Source organism: Strigops habroptila, chromosome 1, assembly GCF_004027225.2.
Source record: "Strigops habroptila isolate Jane chromosome 1, bStrHab1.2.pri, whole genome shotgun sequence".
Lineage (NCBI taxonomy): Eukaryota > Metazoa > Chordata > Aves > Psittaciformes > Psittacidae > Strigops > Strigops habroptila.
The window spans coordinates 93403427-93428783 of NC_044277.2; the positions used below are offsets into that span (position 1 = coordinate 93403427).

General features: G+C 38.8%; 1 long non-coding RNA gene across 3 annotated transcripts in view; it reads right to left on the reverse strand.

Moving 5' to 3' along the window:
- The window catches only part of LOC115609607, a 31449-nt gene extending 12804 nt beyond the window's left edge, over positions 1-18645 (reverse strand). For 2 of the 3 annotated variants that reach the window (XR_003991920.1, XR_003991919.1), the window contains exon 1: positions 16098-18645. This is a non-coding gene — a long non-coding RNA (uncharacterized LOC115609607). Of the gene's footprint in view, positions 1-11728; positions 11924-16097 lie in introns of those variants that run through there. The other variant, XR_003991921.1, reaches the window with a different exon arrangement.
- Positions 18646-25357: the final 6712 nt, after the last annotated feature.

A 25357-nucleotide genomic window follows, 5' to 3' on the forward strand; every position in this document is an offset into this window, starting at 1 on the left:
CAAAGGCTCAACAAAGCTGAAAATAAAGTCACAGGTTTGGAAAAAAGAAAGAGCAACTTCCAATTTGGAGGTGAACTTGCAAGTTATTTGTGAGGATATGTTTTCTTCTTCTCTCTTATTTTTGATAGTGTTTTTAAAACAAACAAGACTGTTCAGATGAAGCTCAGGTAGAGAGGAAAATATGTAATACAAAAGAAAGCATGGTGACCCAGGGTAAGTATGTACTATGGTAGTAAAATGAAAACAGCCCTGCTGAGACATCTGGTTAATCTCTACTAGTGACACTGTTCATGAGAAAGCAGAGGAACATGCCAGGAGGAAGATGAAAAAAGAAAAAAAAATAAAACTTCAAAAAAACAATTATGAAGAGGGGTGGGAACCACTCCCATCACCTGAAGCTTAGACCAGACCACACACATGAAAAGGAGTAACCCACGTGCAGCTCAAGCGCAGAATGTGAACAGCCTTATCTCCCTTTTAACTCCATCGTTTTGCAGATATCGCGTATACTTATATAAGGAACTTGTAAGGGAGCAATTGATCTTCCCTTTTCTTTTTTTTTTTTTTTTTTAATGGTTAGGGTTGGAAAGGACCTGAAGACCGTCTAGTTCCAACCCCCTGCCATGGGCAGGGATGTCTCACCCTAGATCATGTTGCCCAAGGCTCTGTCCAGCCTGTCCTTGAACACTGCCAGGGATGGAGCGTTTACCACTCCTTTGGGCGTCCTGTTCCAGTGCCTCACCACCCTCATAGTAAAGAACTTCTTCCTTATATCTAACCTGAACTTCCCCCGTTTAAGTTTAAACCCATTACCCTTTGTCCTATCACTACATCCCCTGACAAAGAGCCCCTCTCCGGCATCCTTACAGGCCCCCTTCAGATACTGGAAGGCTGCTATGGGGTCACCACGCAGCCTTCCCTTCTCCAGGCTGAACAGCCCCAACTTTCTCAGCCTGTCTTCATACGAGAGGTACTCCAGCCCCCTTATCATCCTTGTGGCCCTCCTCTGGACTCACTCCAACAGCTCCATGTCCTTCTTATGTTGAGGATACCAGAACTGTACACAATACTCCAAGTGAGGTCTCACGAGAACAGAGTAGAGGGGCAGGATCACCTCCTTCGACCTGCTGGTCACACTTCTTTTGATGCAGCCCAGGACACAGTTGTCTTTCTGGGCTGTGAGCACACACTGAAGCCGGCTCACGTTAAGTTTCTTGTCAACCAACACCCCCAAGTCCTTCTCTGCAGGGCTGCTCTGAATCTCTTCTCTGCCCAACCTGTAGCTGTGCCTGGGATTGCCTCGACCCAGGTGTAGGGCCTTGCACTTGGCTTGGTTGAACTTCATGAGGCTGGCATTGGCCCACCTCTCAAGCATGTCAAGGTCCCTCTGGATGTCATCCCTTCCCTCCAGCATATCAACCAAAACACATAACTTAATGTCATCGGCAAACTTGCTGAGGGTGCACTCAATCCCACTGTCCACGTCACTGACAAAGATGTTGAACAAGATCGGTCCCAACACCAGCCCTTAGGGGACACCACTCGTTACTGGTCTCCAGTTGGACACTGAGCCATTGACCACAACTCTCTGCGTGCAGCCATCCAGCCAATTCTTTATCCACTGAGTGGTCCATCCATTAAATCAATGGCTTTCCATTTTAGAGACAAGGATGTTGTGCGGGACAGTGTCAAACACTTTGTACAAGCCCAGGTAGATGACGTCAACTGCTTTGCCGCTATCCATCAGTTCTGTAGCCCAATCATAGAAGGCCAACAAATTGGTCAGACATGATTTCCCCTTAGTGAAGCCATGTTGGCTGACACCAACCAGCTCAATGTTTTTCATGTGCCTTAGCATGCTTTCCGGGAGAATCTGCTCCAAGATTTTGCCAGGCACAGAGATGAGACTGACTGGTCTGTAGTTCCCTGGGTCTTCCATTTTCTGCTTCTTGAAAATGGGGGTTATATTTCTCTTTTTCCAGTTATTGGGAACTTCACCTGACTGCCATGATTTTTCAAATATATTAGACAGTGGCTTAGCAACTTCATTTGCCAGCTCCTCCAGGACCCACAAATGAATTTCATCAGGTCCCATGGACTTGTGCATGTTCAGGTTCTCAAGATGATCTCAAACCTGATCCTCTCCTCCAGTGGGCTTAAGGTCTTCATTCTCACAGTCCCTGCGTTTGTCTTCCAAGACTTGAGTGGCATGGTCAGAGCACTTGCAGGTGAAGGCTGAGGCAAAGAAGTCACTGAGAACCTCAGCCTTCTCCAAATCCACGGTAGCCAGTTTTCCCGTTTCCTTCCAGAGAAGGCCTACATTATCACTAGTCTGTCTTTTGTTTGTGACATACCTATAGAAGCCCTTCCTTTGTTATCTTTGACATCACTGGCCAGACTTAGTTCTAACTGGGCCTTAGCTTTCCTGACCTGATCCCTAGCTTCCCGGACAGGTGTCATGTTCCCGCATTAGCATGCATGGCACAGCAGTCCGTGCTGATGCACATCCCTAATTCCCAGAGCAGAATTTTCCCACTTTTGCTCTTGAATCAACATGGCGCTCCTTACAATGTGAAATTGAAATTTACCATATCCTTCTGCTGTACATAGATCTTAAGCTTCTTCGCTTAAACAGATTAATCTCATTAGATACTGAGGTAGCTAATTACACGGTTTAACAGATTTATATGACTTGACTGTATAAAGAAATAGAAATAGTATAAAAATATGGAGATGACCAAAAATTTGTATGCCTTGACACAACTTTTTCTCTAAGTCTCCGTACTAATAAATCTTCTTTTAGGAAACAACAGATCTATTTTGCCCTTAGTCAGAGCTCCAAGAAATTTAGTGGAAAGAAACCCAATGCAAGAAATGGGAAGTAAGTGAGAAAAAAATACATCTCTATTTTACATAGAAAATATTTTCTGGATGCTTCTTCATATAGATGCCTAACAGTATTTTATATTAACTTATTGATGAAGCCAGCTTCTCATAGAAAAATTAATTTTCTTAGCTTGGAAAAATATTACTGACTTTGATTTTAAAATAGCACCAGAAGAAACTGCACAAAAGGAAAAATAATTGTTTTATATTAAGAGAAAAATGCAAAGGGTAATTCTCTGCTCTTCACTGACATCCCCCCAAGCTATTTTAAATTACTTAACAACTATTTTCCATATAGCATCTGTATTAATGGCAAAATTATACTGTGTAAAAGAATATCTTGTCAGAGAAGTATACCATGTTTACCTGCAAAATCCCCTATACTTGCATACAGCAATTGTGTTTTCTCTCTCTTCTGTATATGTTCTTGCAATGCTTTCATCACCCATGTGGTTCCGTGTGTCCTCCAGCAGTATATTAAGCAATGTGATTGGTATCTGTCATGTGTAGTTTAATTCTTTCTTAATTAGCCTAACACGTCTGTCAGATTAAAATCAGTAGGATAGTATTAGCATCCACTACATGTTTTACTCTCTGTGACATGTTTCTCTTTGCAAGGCATTTTGCAAATCCACTTCCTTCAGCAACACAGGAAGTCTAAAGGATAGAGACTAATCACAAAGCTTTGTCCCAGTTTGACAAATACTTTCACTAACTGCAACTAGAAAAAAAGAAAGAGGTGATTTAGGGGAAAGAACCACTTTTTGAAATTAATTGGGTCAAATGATCATTTGGTTGCACCCTGCTACAGTGGAGGCATGCAAGTTTCTGATGTCTGAACATGTCTCAAATATTTCTAAAAAGATAGCAAATTATGGGTCAAGAGAAATAAACTCTTCTGACAGAAATATCAGTTCATTTACTTTTTGAAGCAACTATTTGAATATGCTAGCTTTACTTGACACCGTCCTTGGGATTTATAAAATCAAAGCCTTCCAAACTCAGCTTAATGAAAGGTATCAAGACTTCTTCCTCCTTTGGTGAAAGTCATCATGTTACCACTGAAAGACATTCAGACCTTACCTGCTAAGTATACCAGTCATTAGTCCACATCTATTAGCTCCACAGGGGTGCCCTAACCAGAATACAACATATTAAAAATTACTAATAATGCATCAAAAGGTTAATAAGTTCACTTGCCCACTTCAACACCAAAGAAGGTATTATATAGCAGTAGTCAAGGAGGGCACATTAAGTAAAACTACCTTTTAATAACTTAATAAAATTATCCTGAAGAGATGCAAATTCCCTTTCCAATAATCAGATTTCCATCAAATTTAAAACTGACAAAAAGAGTTTTCAAGAATTCTGTAAAGCTGCATGCCCTAGCAGATAGCTCTTTTGAATATATTTTCTCATTCCATCACTCTTATAAAAAAAATAATAAAAATCTGTCATATGTTTTTTAAATACTCTTTCTCCCTCAAAAAAAAAAAAAAAAAAACCAAAAAAAAAACAACCCAAACCAAAAATCTTTAAAACCTAGCTCATCTTTCTAAGAAACGGTGAAGCACTTGCTGGTAATTGTGGGAATACGCTAGTCTTCTCCTTGATGTAATTGTACAGCTAAAGGTGTTTTATAAATTGCTGGTTTCCGTGACGAATTAAGGAAATTTTGATTTTTTTCTTAAGGATTCAAAGCTTCTGAATACCTAGCTAGTTGAATTTTCAGTCCAAAATCTTTACCATGCGTCAGAAAATGTCAATGTCTTTTAAAACCGAAGAATAATAAACTCTTCATTCCAAAATGTCTGGCCCTTAAATGGAACTTTTACAACCACGTAGTATCAAAGTTTTTTTACTGCGAACAACTCTAGAAGTATTGATGCAACAATCCTAATTATTTTGAAACACTCACGTAAAGAAAATATCACACTGCTGTTTCAAAGATACAAACTCTCTTAAGTCTCAAGTCTATAATTGTTACACCAACTTCAAAAACTAAGCAAAACCAAGAAACAGATCTACAGTAATGTGTGATTTCTAGGAAATTATGTTAATAATACTATCGCTATAGAGCACTCTAACACAGAGATTCTCCAAATTAATTTGCTTTAGATAACACCATCATTTTCTTTTCTATTGGTGGGGTAGACACAGTAGCTGCCAGTTGCATGCTAAGCTTCAGATACACACCGGAAAAGAGATTTGACTGCTTGGGCAGCAAATACAACCCAGAAAACTTTTCCCCAGCTTCTCTGGGGAGGAAGTGGTGGGCTGCATGTTCCCCCCATGCTCCTGTCATGCCACTTTAAAAGATTCTGTAGCTGCCTTTGGGAGCTCCTGCTCTAATGCATCCAAGTACTTTTCCCCCAACTAAAATGCAATATTCAAGCAGCTGTGAGTATACAAGACCAAAAAATGATTTCCCAAGGTCCTGCGCACATCATACCACCTTTATGTTCTATCATATTACTCTGAAGCACTCGTGAAAATTTCTTATTCCTTAATACATAGTGCCTGGTGCTGTTGGTGTGCTGAATACCTCCCTTTGTCTTCCAACATTATTCTTTGCTATGTTTTTATTATGTTTGGCATCAATGTATCCAAAACATGTATTACCGTTGGAAAAAGCACATTAGAAACACACACTGCTAAACTCACTCTTAAATGTGTAGGGTTGGCAGTGGATACATGCATTCAAGGATGAATTAAAAAAATCTGCTATAAACAGAAGCATATCAGTTGTAAACAACATAGGAGATGGATCTAGGTATGCATATTAGCTGATTGCAGGGTTATTAAGTCGCCAGTGGGATACACCCATGAAAAAGCAAATGCCATCCAAGGACAAACCAGTTAAGCTATTACTTAGCAAAGCAGAGGAAAATATCTGTGCCGTTACTTGAGGCACCTGAGAGATCTAACACAGATTTTTTTCATCATCTTTATAGAGGATGAAACAGGTAAGGAAAGAAAAGAGCTTCAGAGATCACCAGAGAGGAGTCATTTTAAGAGCAGGGCTGCAAAATTTTTGCTTGTTTAGTCTAGCAGAAACAAAAGCTGATACAGGAAATAATTATTTTATAAAAACACAATAGGGTGGTAAACAGTAGGCAAGGAAAAGAACTATTTACTCTAGCAGACAATGTTGGCACAAGAACAAAAAGGTATGATTTGGCTGTGAATAAATTTAGGCTGGAAATTAGAAAGTTTCTGACCATAAAAGTGGTGAGGTTCTAGAGTAGTTTTTTAATACAAATAGCAGTGACAAAAAAGTAACAACTCAAGCTATGTAATGATGAAGATTGTTAAGTTCATGGAAAACGCTATCGGCATAGTTCCCTGGGTAAGTAAAGGACTGCATTTTGATCATCCAGGGCATTGTTTCCAGTGTTATGTTTGCCTATTTTCTGAAATGATGGGGTTAAAAATAAATAATATTTATGCATACAGTGTTAGAAATATTGCTTAAGCAAATGCCATCCATATGTAAATGATCTCTGTAATTAAGTTTGTGCTTTGCAACAAGAAAACAATTTAACTTGATAAATAGGTATCACGTACTTCAGTGGTTGGAAGCTAGTTCTTTTCAATGGGAAAGATGCAATTTGTCACATGCTAATTTTCTTGGAGTTTATAGTGTATCTTTCTACTATTCTTTTGCCTGGTTGTCTTCTTTTAGTCTTTCAAGTTCTAGACAACGGTTTTATCAGCATGTGTAAACAGAAATGGGAGACAGCTGGAAAGTAATGTCTGTTTATTTATACCACTCTGGCCAAATTTAACTCCGGAGTTCCTCAGATGAGCATTTGCTGTTAGTCTAAAATAGTATTAGGAAAAGGAAAAAAACCTGATGATCACCATGGAAAGATGTAATCTGAATATCAGAAAGAAAGAAGCAAACATAAACCAAAGGTATTTGAGTTAGAAGAATAACCTAAAATTCAGGAAGGGTGTCCAAAGAAAATGAGGAAGATGTTATGAAACTGATTCTAAAAACACAGACTTTGCTGAGATTGCAGTCAGAAGTTTAGCCTAGACACCCAAATTAAAGCACTTCTTAAGGTTTTCTTGTGCAGTCTCTGATGCTTGTAATAGCCCTACTATTAATAGCTAATAAATATGGTTCACCTAACACTGTAGTGTCTCTTGAAATTCAGATCCGTGGTATACCACTATGCCATCTGAACCATTACAGTTATTTAAAAACTAACCTACATTCTTTCATCAGCAAAGCCAAGCAGCAAAAGCAAAATAGAGGTATTCCCCTATTGGTGTCAAAATATAAACAAGTGACAGAACCCTGTTGAAAACCAAGCGAAATTATTGCATATGCATAGTTTAAAGTCATGTTAAAAATTCTTATTTGCAAGTGTATGTGTACAGATATGTACGTATATAATTATAAATGTATTTTTATCATAAGTTGTCATTTATATTCTTTGTAAGCCCACTTACAAAAGATTTATTATGGAGGAAACTGTATTATCAACTGCAGTATGCATAGCTATTAGCTTATAGTTGGTACTTGCTTACCAAATATTGTGAAAATATGTCAAAACGTAACAATAGATGAGAAACCATATGGATAAATGTCTTGACCAGATACTGGAGGACTATGGCTGTACCACATAGAGGAAAAGGGCTCATACAACCTCCCCACCTTGTTCCTCAAGGAGAAGCACCATTAGGTGGGCTGGCTGTAACAGAACTCACTCCATTTGCTGGAAGATCACAATAGTCCTGATGGCCACGATGCAAGTTGGAGAAATTTAGATAAACAAGCAAACATAGCCATTTTTCTAGCTTTGTTACTGACCAAGACCAAGTTATGCAAAGATGTAGTAAAAATGATGAAAAATAATTAAAAGTATGAAACTCAATTTTTGATTCACTTTAATTCACCTTTGTATGAAACTGTTTTTTTCCTTCTTCCTTTTTAACCCCTTCTTACTTATAGTTAGTAGCTATAAGTACTGAGCTATAGTAGCTCAGTAGCTTTTGCAACTAACAGGTAACTGAAGCTACAAGCCTGAAGGCCTCAGTAAGTTTTTTAGGGATAAAAGGAGCCCACATCATTCAGAAAGCAATTTCAAATTCTTTTTGTCTGAATTTGGCACTCAGATACCAGCCACGACACTTATGAGACACCTGTCAATTTTCAGTTTTTTTTCTTTACTTTTTACTTCTGCTTGCAGAGTACAAATGAGGTTTTTAATAGCGTTATGGTCTGGTTTAGAAAGACACATTGCTGATGAGGAATTGTTATTTCTCCCTGTATGTGGCTCTTGGGAGGACACCATCACTTGTCTGTTGAACAAGTGATAAGGGACTGCTGAGGAATGTGTTTTCACTCTCTGAAGTCCAGTCTGCCCATCCCAGTAGCACCTAGTCAGCAGGTGGGACTTGGTAAAGTTTTACTATCACTTGTAAATAAATAGCTCTTGATTTAGCTTTTGAAAGTGAAACTACACTTCCCAGGCAGGAGAAACAAACAAACAAACAAATCCAAACAAACAAAAAACCCAACCCTACTCTAGTGCCAGGTTATTGTGTGTTTCTGAAGGTTATGCACAATGAAAATGCAGCTATGATATGGAAGAAATTTAACGCATTGGGTACAATCAATATACTCATGTAGGTGAAAGCAAAGGTGTCTCTCAGTTAAGTTTTACACCTTAGCTGATGACAATGAGGTCACAAGCATAGAAGATTGACAGGGACTCAAAAAGGTGAGCTGGCTTACACTAGGTAGAGTACCCTGCCAAGGATTATTCTTAAGAAGCAACGAAGAAGATCAGATCTTAGTAGCATCCCTTCTAACTTCTACCTCTTGTCTCAGTCCTGCACTGTATGCTCCACTCCTAGCGTTCTCTTTACTATAGTTAGACTTTGCCTGAATTTATAATCTCCAGGTTTTACTTAAGCCTTTTTCATCTCGTTGGAAAGATCCAGAGTTATGCTTCAGGTAGTTTTCCAGCCCTGAAGGGATTCATGATTTAACTAGCAAACTGAGCTTAAAAGAATGAAATCAATAGCAAGGCCCTAGTGGTCATCAACATTGAAAATATCATATAAAAGAGGCAATAACCCATGATTTGTGATTTATCTTTGTGTCATACTACTTTGAATTTCTGGCAGGTCCTTCTTCCGCCTCTGTCACATGTGGATGTGCTGATTTTTAAAGGAAGTTTTCCCAGTGGACTACATTTTAATCAAATAGGAAAATTTAACATTTGGGAAGCTATTAAATACAGTTTCAATAGCCTCTATAGTGTCTATATAGATTAATTGTCAGAAAACTGAATAAACCTATTTGGGAGTAGGGGAGAATATTAAAGTACTATGCAAATATCAATAAATCTCAAAGATGGAGAGAAAGAGTAAATGTATCATACTATTAAGAAAGTTGGTGACAGGCACTTCTGAAATAACTAGACATTTGTCCGTCATCAATGAAAACTGCATTCTTAATTGTGCAAAAGCCACCATGTTCCTTCATCTAACTTAGGTTGTGAAGGAATTTGAATGAGCTAACAGCCCTGATGCATTTCATAATCACCTTTAAAGCCAACAAGTTTCCCCACTTCTAATATTCCAGGATACATTAATTTATTTTCTAGATTTTCTTTTTTGAAATCTTAAAAATACAGTTTTGTCTGTGGGTAATGAAAATGAGCAACTTGCTGAGTTATTTAAATGAAAATTCAGAAAATTCTCTATCTACATGGTAGGTTGTTACATGAGCACAAATGATCTGCTTGCATTATACTTAAGTGACTGCTGATAAATAAGCACAATATGAGCTACCTCATTTCTAGAAGTCACTCCCACACAGGCCTGATAAGTTCTTAAATCTTTGTAGAAGCTTTAAAAACTGGTGCTGGCAGATTGGAGTCTGTTCAAGACTTGTATGCAAATTACATTCTGCTGCATGTAAATTTATGAATGCTCCAAGAGCGATTGGTTAGGGGGTTTGTTATTATTATTGAAATTTTATTTTTTTTCTAACAATCAGGGCCTGAAACCACAGTTATTGGGGGGGAGGAGGGGATGTCGCTCTTTCTTTTAAATGCAATCATCAGTTCATCAATACATTTGCATTTTTGATAAAAATATGTAAGAGAACTGCAATGAGGCTGTTAAGAAACTGGGTTGCATATGTAATGTGAATCTTTCGGTTCATAGTTTATAGCTTTCTTTTTTCTGTGATTTCTAAAAATGATCTCTGAATAGCTCGAGATGGCACATTGCTTTCTCAAATTGTCAGTGACTGTTCTTCAGTCAAAAAAAGCCCCAGCTCCAAAGGGTAGATGTTTTCCCTTCATACAGTGCTTTCCACAGTTACATTGTTTTTTCTTGATAGGTATTATGGCTACATATACAGCAATGCAAATATTTTCCAGCCTATTGTTGTGAATGTCCAGAAATTGTGGAAGTAAGTGGACTACTCAAAGAAGATAAACTATTTGTTCAGAAATACGTACCCACCAAGAGTCTCTGGTCCACTGCTGTAGTGGAAGATGAAAGGACATCTCCAAACTCAAGACAGTGGGAAGGCCAGAAATTTTTCAGTGCCAAATTAAGACAGCATTGTAATGCTTTTTAAATAAACAAACAAACAATTATAGTTTTGTATCTAGTCTTTTTCACACATCTATGATATCCCTTGACAACTATATTTTATTTTTTGCCCCTGACATCCCCAAAGTACCACTGAAACTTAAAATTCTTCGGAGTAGTCAATTTTATAACCTTTGTGCATTAGCTAGTGATCAAAATTCCCCCAAGTTATGTATATGTATTTTCCAAATACAGAATTAGGGTGTTCTTATTGATCTTAAAGAAAAGATATGCATAATAAAGTCATTCTTTTCCCAATTATATGAAGGTATATGCATAAACATCTGTATGTGACATACATAGGCATGGGAAATATATGCAGGGAACTCTGATTATGTTAAAGCTTCTCAGCACTTTTCATTTATATGATCTTGTTCTCTGATGCATGCAATCCTGCCAGATTTTAACTACTCAGCTGGTATTTTCCACACAGGGCATTTGCATCAGGTGATTTTTTCCCTCTTTGTTTCTACTGTTGTTGTTATAAGTTGTTGTTATTATCCCATTATTTGTAAGCTCTTGGCCTTAGCCCTGTTTAAAAATACGGGAAATGATCTTGTGCCTGTGCGGCTTGAAGAACTCAGTAGAGACGGAAAACAGCTAAGGGGGTGTTCTCCCTGGGAGACATGCCTATTGGTCTCTCTGTGAAAATACACCCACATTTGGGTGCTTGGAGCTACCTATATTTTGAAGGCCAGACTGGAACAATAAAGAACCAGTGTGATGCCAAGCAACTGGAAACAAAAGCTCAAACAGAGGGCGGGAAGGGGAGTGTAAAGCGGGACAGGGGAAAAAAAGAAAAAATCTCTTTGGAGAGGATTAGGATTGAGTAGCCTAAGATCAAGTCCTAGGGTGGGAAGCAGTAGGGATGCAAAGCTGTTAGGAAAGGAGTGGGAAGCCCAGGGAAAGGTGTCTTGAGTGGGCGAAGAGATTGTGACAAGAAGGTTGCTTTCCAAAATGGGAAAATGCGGGGATGGACAGAAAAAACAACAGCATGGGGCACAAAACTTGCTCCGTGCTCAAGACAAACTCTCGATGAACAGCAATTCAGTCTTTTTGTCCTCATTCCCTGAAAAGCCTGGTCCTAATTTGCCACACAGGATTGATGATGGGAGCACTCATTTCCAGCAGGATTTTCCCCTAACGGTTACCTATTCATTATCTGAATCATAGATAATGAAATTATTTTCATAAAGCACTCTATAAGATGACAGAATTGTGTTTAGAGAGATTTATTTACAAAAATAAAACAAAGACCCAGAGATTAAGATCACAAGTGTTGTCTAAACTGGAGCAAACAATCTAAAGCACAAGGAAGTTACATTTTTCTATTCCTTTACAGAGAAATCCATCCTATGCATACTCCCATGGGCTCCAGACATTGTTGAAAGAGCTCAGCAATTCAGCATGACTGCGCCTCAGGAAAAGGTAGGTGATAAGTTTAGTACAGTCAAGCTTGGAAGAAAATAATTTCTTTTTAGAAAAGAAATTGCAATGATCTATGCTAATTCTATGCATGATACATGCCATGCTATATCACTCAAAGGAAAGGCAAACATACCATTACCCAAAATGACAAACTAAATGGGATATAGCTGCTTAAGCTGTTATGAAATATGTCATTAACTTATAGATGTTACAGGTGCAGTGGCATCAGTAGCTACATTTACATGTAAATAAAAAGGTCTTAAAGCTGGTTTTGAAAAGAAATGCTGGGACTGTGGGTACATGAGTAAACATTATTGTAGTGGATTGGGCTCTGGAAATCTTTCCTCAGTCACAATTTTGATTGACAAGTTAAATTTTCTGGGTGACTTAGAATTTTGATAAATGATGCTCATGCTAGGTACAAATACGACAAGTTTACAGAAGAGCTGCCTGTGAAAACATAGAAACTGAAGATGGTTCCTGCTCCTCTTTAATTACTTCATAATGACTTTTTTCCACTTTTATTTAGTATAGAAGTCAGAAATATATAACATATAGATATTCTCCCATCCTCAAGGCCCCTCTGTATATGTCCCTCTCCTCTAGCCCCACCAACCAGAGTATTGCCTTTAGGAGCTGAGGATGTGGGATCTCATCTGAATGAAGCTTCTTACCATCACTTACTACCTGCAAGTTGGAGGGGTGACAAGTCACCATGACTGTTATGCCATTGGAGATGGTTTTGGAATGAAAATAAGAGGCAGAAGGAACAGAAATGGGTAAGTATGAGAAAAGGCTTTTCTACTGAACATTTCACTATCAATTTTCTTTTTTATTTTTTTTTTTCATTTTAATAGCATTTCCCAATTTATCATTCAAAGCTAATTCATTGTGTGTTCTCGGCTATGCATGACTAGCTACAAATGAGGTATATTGTTGCAAATATGCTTTTGGATGCAATTCCCTGATAAACTTTGAAACAAGACCTGTGGCATAAATAGTATCAAATGTAGTTTTGAGCTCAAATGGGGACATATTTTGAATTCCTGCTTATTTTTAACTTTGTGTTCATTAGGATAAATTCTAACACAATGAGTTTAACCTGATGTAGAAAACCCACCACTAGGATTGGCATGAGACCTGAGAAACCCATTTCTTCCACTGAAGTTCCCATTTTGGAATTCATTTCCTGCTTTCGTTTGGTCAGAAATCATTCAATTTTCAGAACTTTTGGTTACATTAGAGTTATGCAGCTGAAAGCACAGAGCAGGTGTATCTTTATAGTCCATAAAGAAAGTGCACTGACATTGTGAAATGCAATGCAAATACTTTTAAAGCCAAAGGTGAATTTTGGTCGTATCTATATAATATAAACCTAAAAGGCAGAATTGTTTACCTCTGTCACATTCTGCAGTTTTCACATGACATCAAAAAGGGAGTAACCTATTTTAATTGTATCTGTGAACCCATTTGTATTTTCTTCTGTTTAACTCTGAATTTCATGTGTCAAAATGGTTGGTTTGGAAATGCTACTGTTACCCTTTCAAGTTACTTCAGTCTTACTTTCCTCCCAACGTTTTTGCCCGGGGATAATGGTGTGCAATTCTTAGCAGCAAGGATGCAGAGGAATCTAGAAATACTTTATACCTACTTAGAAATAATGCATTTCTCTATATTCTTAAGGGATAATATTTCCATAGGCAGCTATAATTAATTCAAAGCAACTGTAAGGTGAAAAAAAACCCAAACCCACCACAGACCCTCCTATCCTCATGGCTCTTGTCCAAGTAGATACAACCATTACAGATCAGAACTTGTGTGTTTTATAATAGCTGATAAGAACGCAGAATTGACAAGCAAGTGAGCACAAATACTACACAACAAATACAAACAGAACTACAGGCAAGATGGCCCCTTCAATTCACATATAAACCCATCCTGAGTTGCTGGTTTCAGTATATGTTTAGCTCAGGCCACGTGTCCTGGTGAACAGAAAGCATCTTCTGTTCAATGTTGTGTCAGCTACACTGGACTCTTACAATCAGAAAAAAGAAAAGAAAAGGAAAAAAAAAAACCAAAACCAAAACAAACAACAAAACAGCAAGAACTTTCACAGGAAGGCTGTAATGGAAGGAAAGTAATTAATCAATCCATCTTCTATGCTGAATGGCACAGGGAGTGTTGCTACTAAACTAATGGCAGTAGAATGGGCTCCAGCACTTTTTCCACATGTGCGATTGCATTATGATCACTGTCTAGCTGCAGATGAGGGCATGGGTCCTCCAAACTCATAGAGGGAATTTTCCTTAATTGAATATTGGCATTTAATTGGGAAATCATGTGAATAAGTGTTTTGGCCCTTAATTGCCTTTGGAGTTACGTTTATAGACAAGTGTAACACAGTGAAAATCATAAGCACAAAACCAGACCAATACATCTTATGACATAATGTAGATTAACTGTTGAATCACTATTGCTAAAATTAGTGGCTTTATGTTAGAAGTTTAATATTGCACAGTCTGCTGTTTATTTCAGCACATACAATTATACATCTTAAACACTTCAGCTGTAGCTGCACCTAATTAACTATAGCCATATCAGAACATATATGGATGGCACAGGTGGCTATACTTTAATGCTTTTTACAAGGTAATATTGCTAATATTCACTTCATGATCCTGTGGCTGATTTTAATCCTTTTTTCCCCATTTGCACATGCAATCTGTCCTGCTGGCAGAGTGCAGTCCTGCCCTTTTTGAAACACAAACCCAAAAGGCAGGGTTTACTTCCTGGGTTTTTCAAACTTTTTCAGGTACTTTGTAACAGTCTCACAGATAACCTCACCTCGTGAGGGCATTGTCATAACATCCTCTGGCAACTACTGCAGTGGCTTACACTGAGAAATAGCATTAGGTCTGACCAGCATTGTATATTTTGAAACATGAGGCTAGTGTGGAGCAGTGGGAGAAAGCCAGTGGCACATTATACATTCAGTAATACGAACACAAACTAAGTTAGAGGACTCCAGCAGGGATTCACAGAATTCTTTGGATCGGGCCCTTAAATGAAGCATGTAAACTCTATGTTATAATCTGCTCTGCAGTTGTTAATGGGGACATCTAGCACCCCATGGCCAGCCACTCTCCACAGGCTGTTACAGCAGATAACACTGATAAAGAAACTCTGATTGCAAATAGAATCAAAATGGTTAACAGACCATGATTTCAAAACAGTAAATGATACTATAAGACTGTGATGCTATTAATAATAATGTAAATGCTAGCAAGTATTTGTATGTTATTTTGCAAAACATTCGCATTCCTGTTTGCATGATCCTTGCAGTATAGTAGTTGTATCAGTGTATGTTATATTTGTGTACACAAAACTATAAAATACTCATCATAAAAGAGCTAAACTAAGCCACCTAGTTCTCTTCAGCAAAGTTTGGTCTGAATCTCTGGATTTTATTATCACAGTAACATAATGTAGATTTTACACTTTCATCAGAGTTCCAGTCTCTCCTCTACACCAGGATTTTTTTTTCTTTGTTAAGTTTTGAATACTGTGTGAAAATGAAGAATATAAATACAGCACTGAGTTCAGTAATTAATTCCAGATAGTATAGTAACTTGAGAGCATGTTGTCTAAGAAAAACAGTTTGCTAAATCACATTACTGAATAATTTAAAATTTAAGATTTTTTGTATAATCGTATTTTGTGCCCTTTCAAATTCCTTTGTTATCACAGCTCAAGCTGTAAAACCTTCTGTCTCTTCTACCTCTAGAGAATAGTCTCCACTCATATACAGGAAATTTAGAAGTGCAGTAAATTGTATTTTGAGAAGACAAAATATCTAAAATCCAAATATTTCAAGAACATTATTATTTAGGTAGAATACACTTTAATAACATGAAAGAGTCAAATCTCAATACAAACCCAATTTTTAAATTCTTTTTTGTGTAGCATTTCTACAAGTGTATTTTGGATAAAAAGCCATATTTTAAATATGCTTTCTTGTCTAGTTTTAACATGAATACTGAAACACTTACTTAGATGTCATGAGATCATGCTATATTATATAACTATGTGCTACAAACATGCATTTTCCCCAAAAGAAATACAACACAGTCATATAAATTAGAAGAAATACTGCTTACCTTTCTTCCTTAGAAAATATTCCCTGAAGGCAGAGTAAATCTGGTTATAGAATGAAAAACAAGACTGAACTGTACAACTCACACACATACTGACAGTAGATACAGTCACCTCCATGAAGAATGCCTGTTTCTAGCCTGCTCTACATGTTTCTCACTTCTCCACATCGTAGTTATGCTACAAGGGCTCAAACTGTGCTTAAAATACTATTCTTTAGTGTAACTATAGGTATCAACATATTGCATAAATGGTACTTACTGTTCCAGAAGTCATGCTTCATCCTATAGGAAATTTACACCTCCAAACCAGGGATTTGTTACGAGTGAGCAGATTGTGGCAAAACACTGCGCCTGGCTTGTCAGAAAAAGTTGCTACTTTCAGTGATCGGCACATATTCACAAAGCACAGTATCTTTATGTCTATGTATGTGCATGCACACCTACATATGCACATCTACAGAAGTCACAGCCTGTCTCTCACAACCACATGCTAATTGCTGAATAGGGGAAAAAAAACTTGTTAGTATCACACACAATCATTTTACTTCGCCTTGGCTTTTGCATACATTTTTCATGTAATACAACCAAGGCCGGTGATGCTAGAAAGCATTTCTAACTCAGACACAAGCAACTATTAACATAAGGCACCGGACTCATTTTGGCTTCCCCTGCGAGAGCGCTGCCACTGCAGCAGCAGTGCAGGGTCTCTCTGCTGGTACTCATTTGCTGCAGTCTTTGTGCATGAGTATACATTATAAACAAATTAGTAACACAATGACATCCAGTACTCAAGAGCTAAAGAAAATCATGGAGAATCAATCAGATCCTACAGCAGGCATGCAGATTGGCTGTAAAAACATTTAACAGCAGATAGATTTTTCCTGTGCTGTCAAAGTTAAAGGTGCCAAAAGGAAGCACACACTAAGGCATTTTTGTTCCACTGTGATATTGATCCAATGCCAGACGTAGTGAAACACAATGGGCACACAGTCAGCCTTGGTAAATTAGGTAAATTAGAGATCATTTGATGGTATTCTATTGTTGCTATTGTAATCACAGTAATTTTCACTGGTAATGGTGCTTCGTGATGAAGTGCGGTTCTCACAGGATAATTGTGAAAGGTATCGAAAGATTCAGGGTGTAGCATCTGGTTTTAAAAGCTCTTCAGATTCAAATTGGCATTTTACTTTATCTTGAAAATTTATTAGAGATTCAGATCATGCCGGTTTAAATGGAAAGGTGAAAGCAGGGTAATTTCAATCTATGAATTATTCAGATTCAGACTGGTGAAATTGCCATCCATGAACTGATTCTCTGACAGTCTCTTTTGCAGAGCCTCCATTACGCTTGTCATTTTTATTTCTTTATCTACAATCTCATTCTCAGTTACTGAGCTCGTCCCTTAGGGCTGTGCTTCACAAACCAAGTATTTCAAATTGGCAATAACCTAAATGTGTTGCTGTCTCAAATCGCAGTCTCCACAGGCTGTCTTTTCCAAAGCATTAAAACCCACATCCACGATGGTGTCTGTTAGGCTCTTCGATTAGATGAATTTAAAACAAAAAAACCCAACAACAATAGAACAGCAAAGAGAAGAGACCAGGGCGTCATATCGAAGAAGAGTTATGTTCCTGTAACAGTCCAGCAAAGAAAGTGGTGCTTTGTGCTTGTTCCTTTGTTGTCAGTGTAACCCATTCTAGTTGCATAGCATCACGCAGAAAGAAAAAACTGTTAAAGCAGGCTGACTTCGTGCCCTGATTTCCAGCAGGAGCAGATAAGAACTGCATTATAGACAGACTAATCCATGCAAATATACGCTCAGAGACCAAGCACAATTTATAGCTTCTTACAGGCAAGAAAACCAGAAGTAGTAGTAGTAGTTGTAGTTGTAGTAATTGTAGTATTAGAAGAAGGAGAAGCGACTGGATAACCGAAAAGGTATCATTCTCTCAGACTCCAACCGATACAGATTGCAGTCCCAGAGACTCTCCACTTGATGGCTGGTTGTGTCATTGCTAGTCGACTGCTGCCCTGTATCCAAAAGGACTGGGATTGATTTAGGTCAGAGTCTGGTTTCTTGTATGAGCTTTGCTCTAACTGATGTAAGAAACTGCGGCAATCTGTATTACCAATCTATATGACCCTGGGATGCTGGCACAGCTTCGGCAGTGGAGTGCCTGCAAAGGCCCCAGTCAGACAAACAGTGACAAGTACCATCTCCTTTGTCCTATTGCTGCAGGTATATCACCGTAGCATAAAAAAAACCCTCTTAGTACACAAAGTGGGAAACCAGCCGTTCTTCCTCAGAGGCAGTTTGGGTACAGAGCTCCAAGCAGTCCCTGCTCAGCTGAAAACGCTGCCAGGCTGAAGCCAACACATCCAGGCTGTGTGTCTGTTCCTACGCTAACACCACGAAAACTCCCTTCATATGAAAAAGACAAGAATAAAAAAAATCTATGCTGCTTTGTGCCTGGTTCTATGCGTCTGCTTTGCCGCACTGCGACTAGAAAACTGCAGCAGTAAGAGCTCTGGCAGTTGCGATAATGTAGAAAGCAGCAGCTCTGTGACACAGCAGTCAGCTGACTCGCAGTGTTATCATTCAATGTCCTCTATAGAATAAGGCCAGTTTCTAAGGTAGCACCAGGAGGATGACCTTGCATACAAAAATTGGGCTAGAAGGAGTGGCAAAACTTGTGTACACCTGCAAGTGATTTTGGGATGATGTGTAGCACTCAGGAGTGCAGGTCTTTTCTCTTCCTTCTTTCCTTCTTCTTTTCAAAACAGAATTTGTCATTTACTGAGCAGTTTTCTTTCTATCATGAAATAGTCAATATGGTCATGTACAGCTGATGACAACAGTTATCATTAATAGCAGTGGTTAGGTAAATTATTTTTAAAATTTTGCTTGTAAACCACATTTCTACAAGAAAACCTGGTGGGTTTTTATTAACTGCCCCCCTCCCTGTGACTATGAACATGCTCCAGGAGAGAGAAAGTAATCAGGTGAACACTCCTGAAAGGCAAGCCCTAATTGGCAAGAGCATGTTTCTGATTTCTTATGGAGGCATCTAACCACCTAGACTGATTTTCACAGCTCTCTGCAGCTGCCAGCTAAATTCACTGGGAACATTTGGTTGCTCATGCCTCTGGGAAATCAGAGGGGAGAACATTAAAGTTACAGCTGGCAATTATGGAACCTGATTAAAGTTTGGAGTCAACAGGAGTCAAGTGCCCCACCGCCACCTCAGACTTTGAAAGTTCCCTTGGGGAACATCAGGCACACTCTTGAAAAACTTCATCATATGTCTTCCTACTTAATTATACCTAAAGCTAAAGCAGCTCAATCAGAAATTGTTATAAATCAACTTGCCAATCACTTACTGAAGGAATCTGTATTATGTTGTGTTACCTTTGGCCTAGCACAGATCAGCTTCCACTGATCTCAATGGACAAAGTAAGCCAGGGGAAGTTCAGGTTAGATAGAAGAAAGAAGTTGTTTACTGTGCGGGTGGTGAGGCACTGGAACAGGTTGCCCAAAGAAGTGGTAAATGCTCCATCCCTGGCAGTGTTCAAGGCCAGGTTGGACAGAGCCTTGGGCAACATGGTCTAGTGTGAGGCGTCCCTGCCTATGGCAGGTGGGTTGGAACTATATGGTCTTAACATCCTTTCCAGCCCTAACTATTCTATGATTCTATGACATGCTGTATTTGCTCAGGCCAGAACAAAACTGGCCTTCGCAGTTAACTACTGTACTGTGCATTTCAGCAAAACACATTGTAAGTTCATTGTAAAGTACTCAGAATGTCTTAGAGTGAAATTTAGCAACAGTCAAGTAAGGAAGCCAGCATTATACACCAAGCTGTTACTCCCTGCAGTAAATACTCATGCTAAATTACATCATTGTAATAAGTGGACATAATAGAGATTTCTGTTGTAACACAGCAGTTGTCAACAAACCCCAGACAAATTGTAGTAAAGCCATAAAAACAATAAAAGCTGTGCTGCACCTTTAAGGTGCAATTCTCTTGGAGGACACAAAGAGCAGAGCACCCATGCAAAGACTGTATGTCCATTGCTATATTGCTTCAGGGAGAGAAGTGTCTGTTCTCATGCGTAGCCGGTTAATAGATGAGTAATACAGCCACAGTCCTGTCTCTTCCTTAATCATTTTTTATTAAATGCCCCAAAGGCCACTATTCCTGCAGTCAGCAAAATCAGCACAGACGTCTGGTGGGGAGATGCCTGCACCCTCCTCCTCCCCCTTACAACCAAGTGACAGAGCTCCTCAATTATGGGCTGTGCCGCCAGAGCCCCATGTGCGTAATATTCAAGAATATATTTTTATTTGCTATTCTGGGATCTCTGATAGAAGCCAGGAAGAAGCATGAAGTCTAGGCAAACTCTGGGAAGTCAAAGATGCCAGTTTTCCTGCCTTAAAGGATTTTCTGGATGACTAATGTGTATTGACTGTGCTAATGAAGTGTCTTTTTCTGCCGAGTTGTTCTCCATGGCCTCACTTTCTGGCTTCAAGGTAAGCTGGATGACCATTCCTCCATTAGGGTTCTTGGAAGTGGCAGATCTTCCTATGTGAAACATGGTCTGTAGACAGCAGAAGATGTGTTTCCACCACTCATTGCAGCCATGGGAGGGGAGAGGGCAGGAGGGAGCACTTCTCTTCTCCAACCATCAACTGTGTGGGACTAGCTACAGCTGCAACAATCACAAACTGAAAGTTTCTCCCAATTTTTTTTTCCCCTGTAATTCTATTGTCTCTTTAGGAATAGGCAGTGGCATTTTATTTCCCCAAAGCCCTGCAAGGCTGGGGGGAACCAGCAACCTGGGGCGAACCTGCACCCTTTGCTGAGGAAAGGGTGAGGGCAGCCAGCTGGCTCTGGCGGCAGTGCTCTGGGGGGTCAGTGATGTGCAAAATGCAGGATGGGGCATATCTACCGACAACACTTCAGGAGCTCTCCTAAAACCTACGTTAGGGTTTGGTTCCAAGACAGACTTTTCACTTTGGTTTTCTGGTGCTGATGAAGGCTAATGCAACTTCCTGAAATGTGTGCAGAGCTCCTTTTCTAGTCATTAACACACACATCTCTCCTCATGTACAAGATCCTAATTTGGTTTTCTTAAAGTCTGTTGCAGAAGGTTCAAAGTTGAGTGTTTTGATTAGTTCTTGGCTATGTAACCATGTGTGTCCTATATTACATTCTGTTACGTTACATTTTTAGAGCAAACTACATGTTTAGAGTAAAAAATCACATTTGGACAAATTTGGGGAAAGTGACTAAAACATTGAAACTTTTACCTAATTTACCACTTAATAACTCTAGGAACAGAACAGATTAAAATTTTGCCTCTTTTCTCCCCGTTTCTTTTTTACTGAAATGAAAGTTGCATCCAAGTCCATAAACTGTATGCCAAGTTTTAGCTGAACACAATTAGAAACAGCTTAAATATTAAACTGAAAGCTGAAAGACCAATGACATGAAAGGGATGCTCTCTCACTGGCTCTTAACCATAGCACTGCTGACAGAATGCTGTATTAGAACTGAATTTTTAAGGCATCACCAAATATATCCCACGTATTCTGCTAAATTACGAACTCACAACATTTTGCAAGTCATTTGAATGTTGTGTTCCCCCTTCCTAAACATGTGCAACACCATGTTCATTCAGCTGATATTATTTTAAAATCTCAGAGCATTGCTTCAAATTAATAAAGCTGGTTTACGTTCTATGCTTTTTCTCTGTTCCTTATATGTTGGTTATTGTTTTTAGCCAATCCACACTCTTAAATGCGAATTTTTTTAATTAACTGAACTTTATTTCAAATGGACCTTTTTGGGTTTTTTCTTTATACTTGTCATATTTTAGTAAACCAAATTGCTGTAATTTTAATGATACTATTGTGTAAACAACAAGGAATACATTAATCTACAGGTTTTTCCTGTCCATTATGAGTTGACCTAGGGTTTTATTCCTTCCCACCGTACAAACCCTGGGCCTTCAGATACTTAAACTAATATACACATATTTTATAAAATCTTCGCAATAGCTGGTTCTCTTAAGATTTTGGTGAAGTAGCGTATTGACTACCACTCCCTGATCCCTATACCTTCAATAAGTTTCATGTATGTCAAGTCTACTGGGAAAAAAGAAAATCCCAAACTTTTTACTTTTCTTTAATGGAATTTGCCAAGGAACTGACTTTTCTAAAAACCTGAAAACGCTTTCAGAACTGGTCCCTACATACACTTAAAAAATGGCCTTATCAAGTCAGACTCAAACTTGAGCTAGAGAATTAAACTTCTACAAGCTGCCCTCAGAAGACTAGGAGGGGATAATTTAAAATATAACTCTTGTCACAGAAGTGAAAGAGAATCCTGTGTATTTCCCAATCCTGCTTCTGCAAATCCTTCCTGCTGAAACAGCTGAATCAGAACAAATTGCTTGTGTGCAAGTTACTTCAGCCATATGGTGAAAGAAAAATAGCCATGTGCCTCCTCAGCTATGTAGTAAATAGGAACTACCTCCATGTGGTTTTACACATTTATAGCTAATGCAGAGACCTAAATGTGAAATCAGGGAAATTAAGTGAATTTGTGAGTCTCCCTCTGGGACTAAAGACTTATAACGTATTAAAAATATGATATTTAACCAGGTACAGATAAATACATATATATTGCAATGCTGATTATTCTGCTATGAATAACTTTTTTCATTCAAGTGATCAAAACACAAAACTAACTGTGAAAACCAGAACAAAATGCAGATATGCATAAACCACTAACAATAACAGGGAAATTTTTTGATCCAAAACATGAGAGGATCACTGCAGGAGGTTGGTGAATAGGATGCGACAGGAATGTCAGTAAAGGACAGGCACAAAAGAGACGTCTTGTTGTATGACACATCATTGGTGTCAGTCACTAATGATCTTCTTGACATGTTGACTACATAGCTCAGAATGTATCAACATTACTTCTTTTTTCTGTCGTTATTGGAAGTCAGCTTAAACTTTCCATGATAGAAACCAAGGCTTGTGCGAAGGGGTGGTTGCATGTCTTGAGGAAGATTACATGTTTGACCTTATTTGGATGTGGCATTTGATAAATCTGGGACAATTAATCATGGAATAATCTATGAGATTATCCATTTGGGGCCTCTGTCTTTTTCAGCTTGGGTTTGTGCTTCAGTTGGTATTTTTATTTGCTGAGAAAGACTGCAGTAGTGCCAAGGATGAACGAGGAAACAATCCTGGAGAGAAATAAAAAAATTAAAAATATGGCATAAAGTAGGGAAACCTCTATAAAAGGACAAAACTGAGTGTACAGCACTGAATGTATTGGCCAAATGCAGCAGTCTGCAGATAAAAAGCCATTAATCTGCTATAGCCCACCCAGAAACCTGAAATTCCCCCCAAACTTTCAAGAACCTAATCCTCTAATAAGAACAGTTCACACCCATATCCAGAACCGCAACCTCTCATCAGTGCTTACATGGTTGTGTATTTTTGTGTTTGATATGTAATGATTTTATTTAAAATTGCCATGCTCCTAATGTAGTTATAATGATCACTATCGCTTGCAATTAGAAAATAAATCAATTTCTTCATTTAAACCATTAAAATACACCCAGCTAAAAATAAGAATTGGAATTAAAAATTGGAAATAGAAACTAACATGCAGGGAAGTGCTAAAGTGAATGCAATCAGTTCCAGATTTAAAACAGCCTCCCCACACTCACACCCTGCCTTTCCACTACTGGGTGGTCACGGATTCACGGCTGTTACTAGTGGTTTTCTTTACAGTCATTCCAGACTTCTATTTTCACTCACTTAAAAATGGGAAGAAACAGAGGTATTAACTTAATTTTTTACATGGTCTGCACTAAGTTTCAAAATATGTCCCTAAGGAAACAGGCTTCTGAAATGGTGGTGGAGTGCTCCTAATCAGGGTAGCAGTGGGAGTCTGGAAAAGGCTCGCAGTCAGGAGAACTTGAGCTAAAAAAAAAAACCAAAAACCATTATCCCTCAGGATGGAACTTGCTAGGTTTATAGAGGGCAGTATATGACACACAGGCTGTGACGGGCAAAGGCTGAGCTCCTGGGTGTTAGTGAGTGGTACAGCCCACTTACAGCTGAATGATAGAGCAAATCTAGCATTATTTAGTTACTAGCTCATGCAAAGCACCCAGTATTGGCCCTGTATAAATTTCTGGAGCTTTACTTGGTACTAGCACTAGTCTGACCCCACAGGAGAAGATGGACGTTAGGTGTGCTTTTGGAATATGTCTTCCAGGTGAGGGTAATCTAAAAGGAAGCCAGTGTGCGTGCTGCAAAAGGGCTACACAATGTGAACATCAGCAGCGTAAATGGAAACAACTGAAAGATGTGCTTCAGAAGTACCCTCTTGATCCAAGATGGAGTGATAGGAGAGCCACAGACAAAAACTCTCTTCCCATCGTGTGATCAGTAGTAAAATTAAACTATTTCAATATAGCAGCCATTGGGGATCTGCTATTCTGACCTCTACTCCCATGCCAGCCCTCATCTGCAGTGTGTCCACAATCAGGCCCCATGTTTATTTTATCCAATACCCAAAGAATACCCGTATCTGGCATTTTGTGTAAAAGTAAAAACAAATCTGCATAGGAATATTGGGATAATATTACATGGGCTGGTGTAACATAACTAAATAATCAACTAACACAGTAACTTATTTTTTCTGTTCCCATTCAGTTATTAAATAAGCACTTTAAAAGCTATGTTATTTCTTCTCGTTTTAACTTGCATATTTCTTACCTTTTTCTCCCTCCTTACACAACTCTGGTGGCCATGTGGCCTGTTTCACTTTCCCACTCTCAGGCACAACTACAACTTGGTCTGACCTCCCCTACCTAGAGGGGCAAGAGCTCGGCTTTATGTCCCACACATCCAGGCGCGTTGATTTGGCAAGTCCCAGCTTGAAGTTCTCCTGCATGTATGCAGTGCAAGGTTCAGGATCTAACTACCCTGCCTTGCAGAGCATCAAAAGAAGCACTTAGCTGCAAGGCAGCAAAGAGATAATCCCCATCTCCTCTGAGGAAAAGACCAAAGAGTCAAAAGAAAATGTCCTGAACCCCTGGCTTGGCTGCAGGCAAACTGTTAAAGCCTACAGCACAATCCTCCTTTTTGGACACAGGGCTTCCCATACGCTCAATGTCTGTTTAGCTTTCCTAACACTAAATTACGTATTTTTAATGAGCTTTAGCAAGCT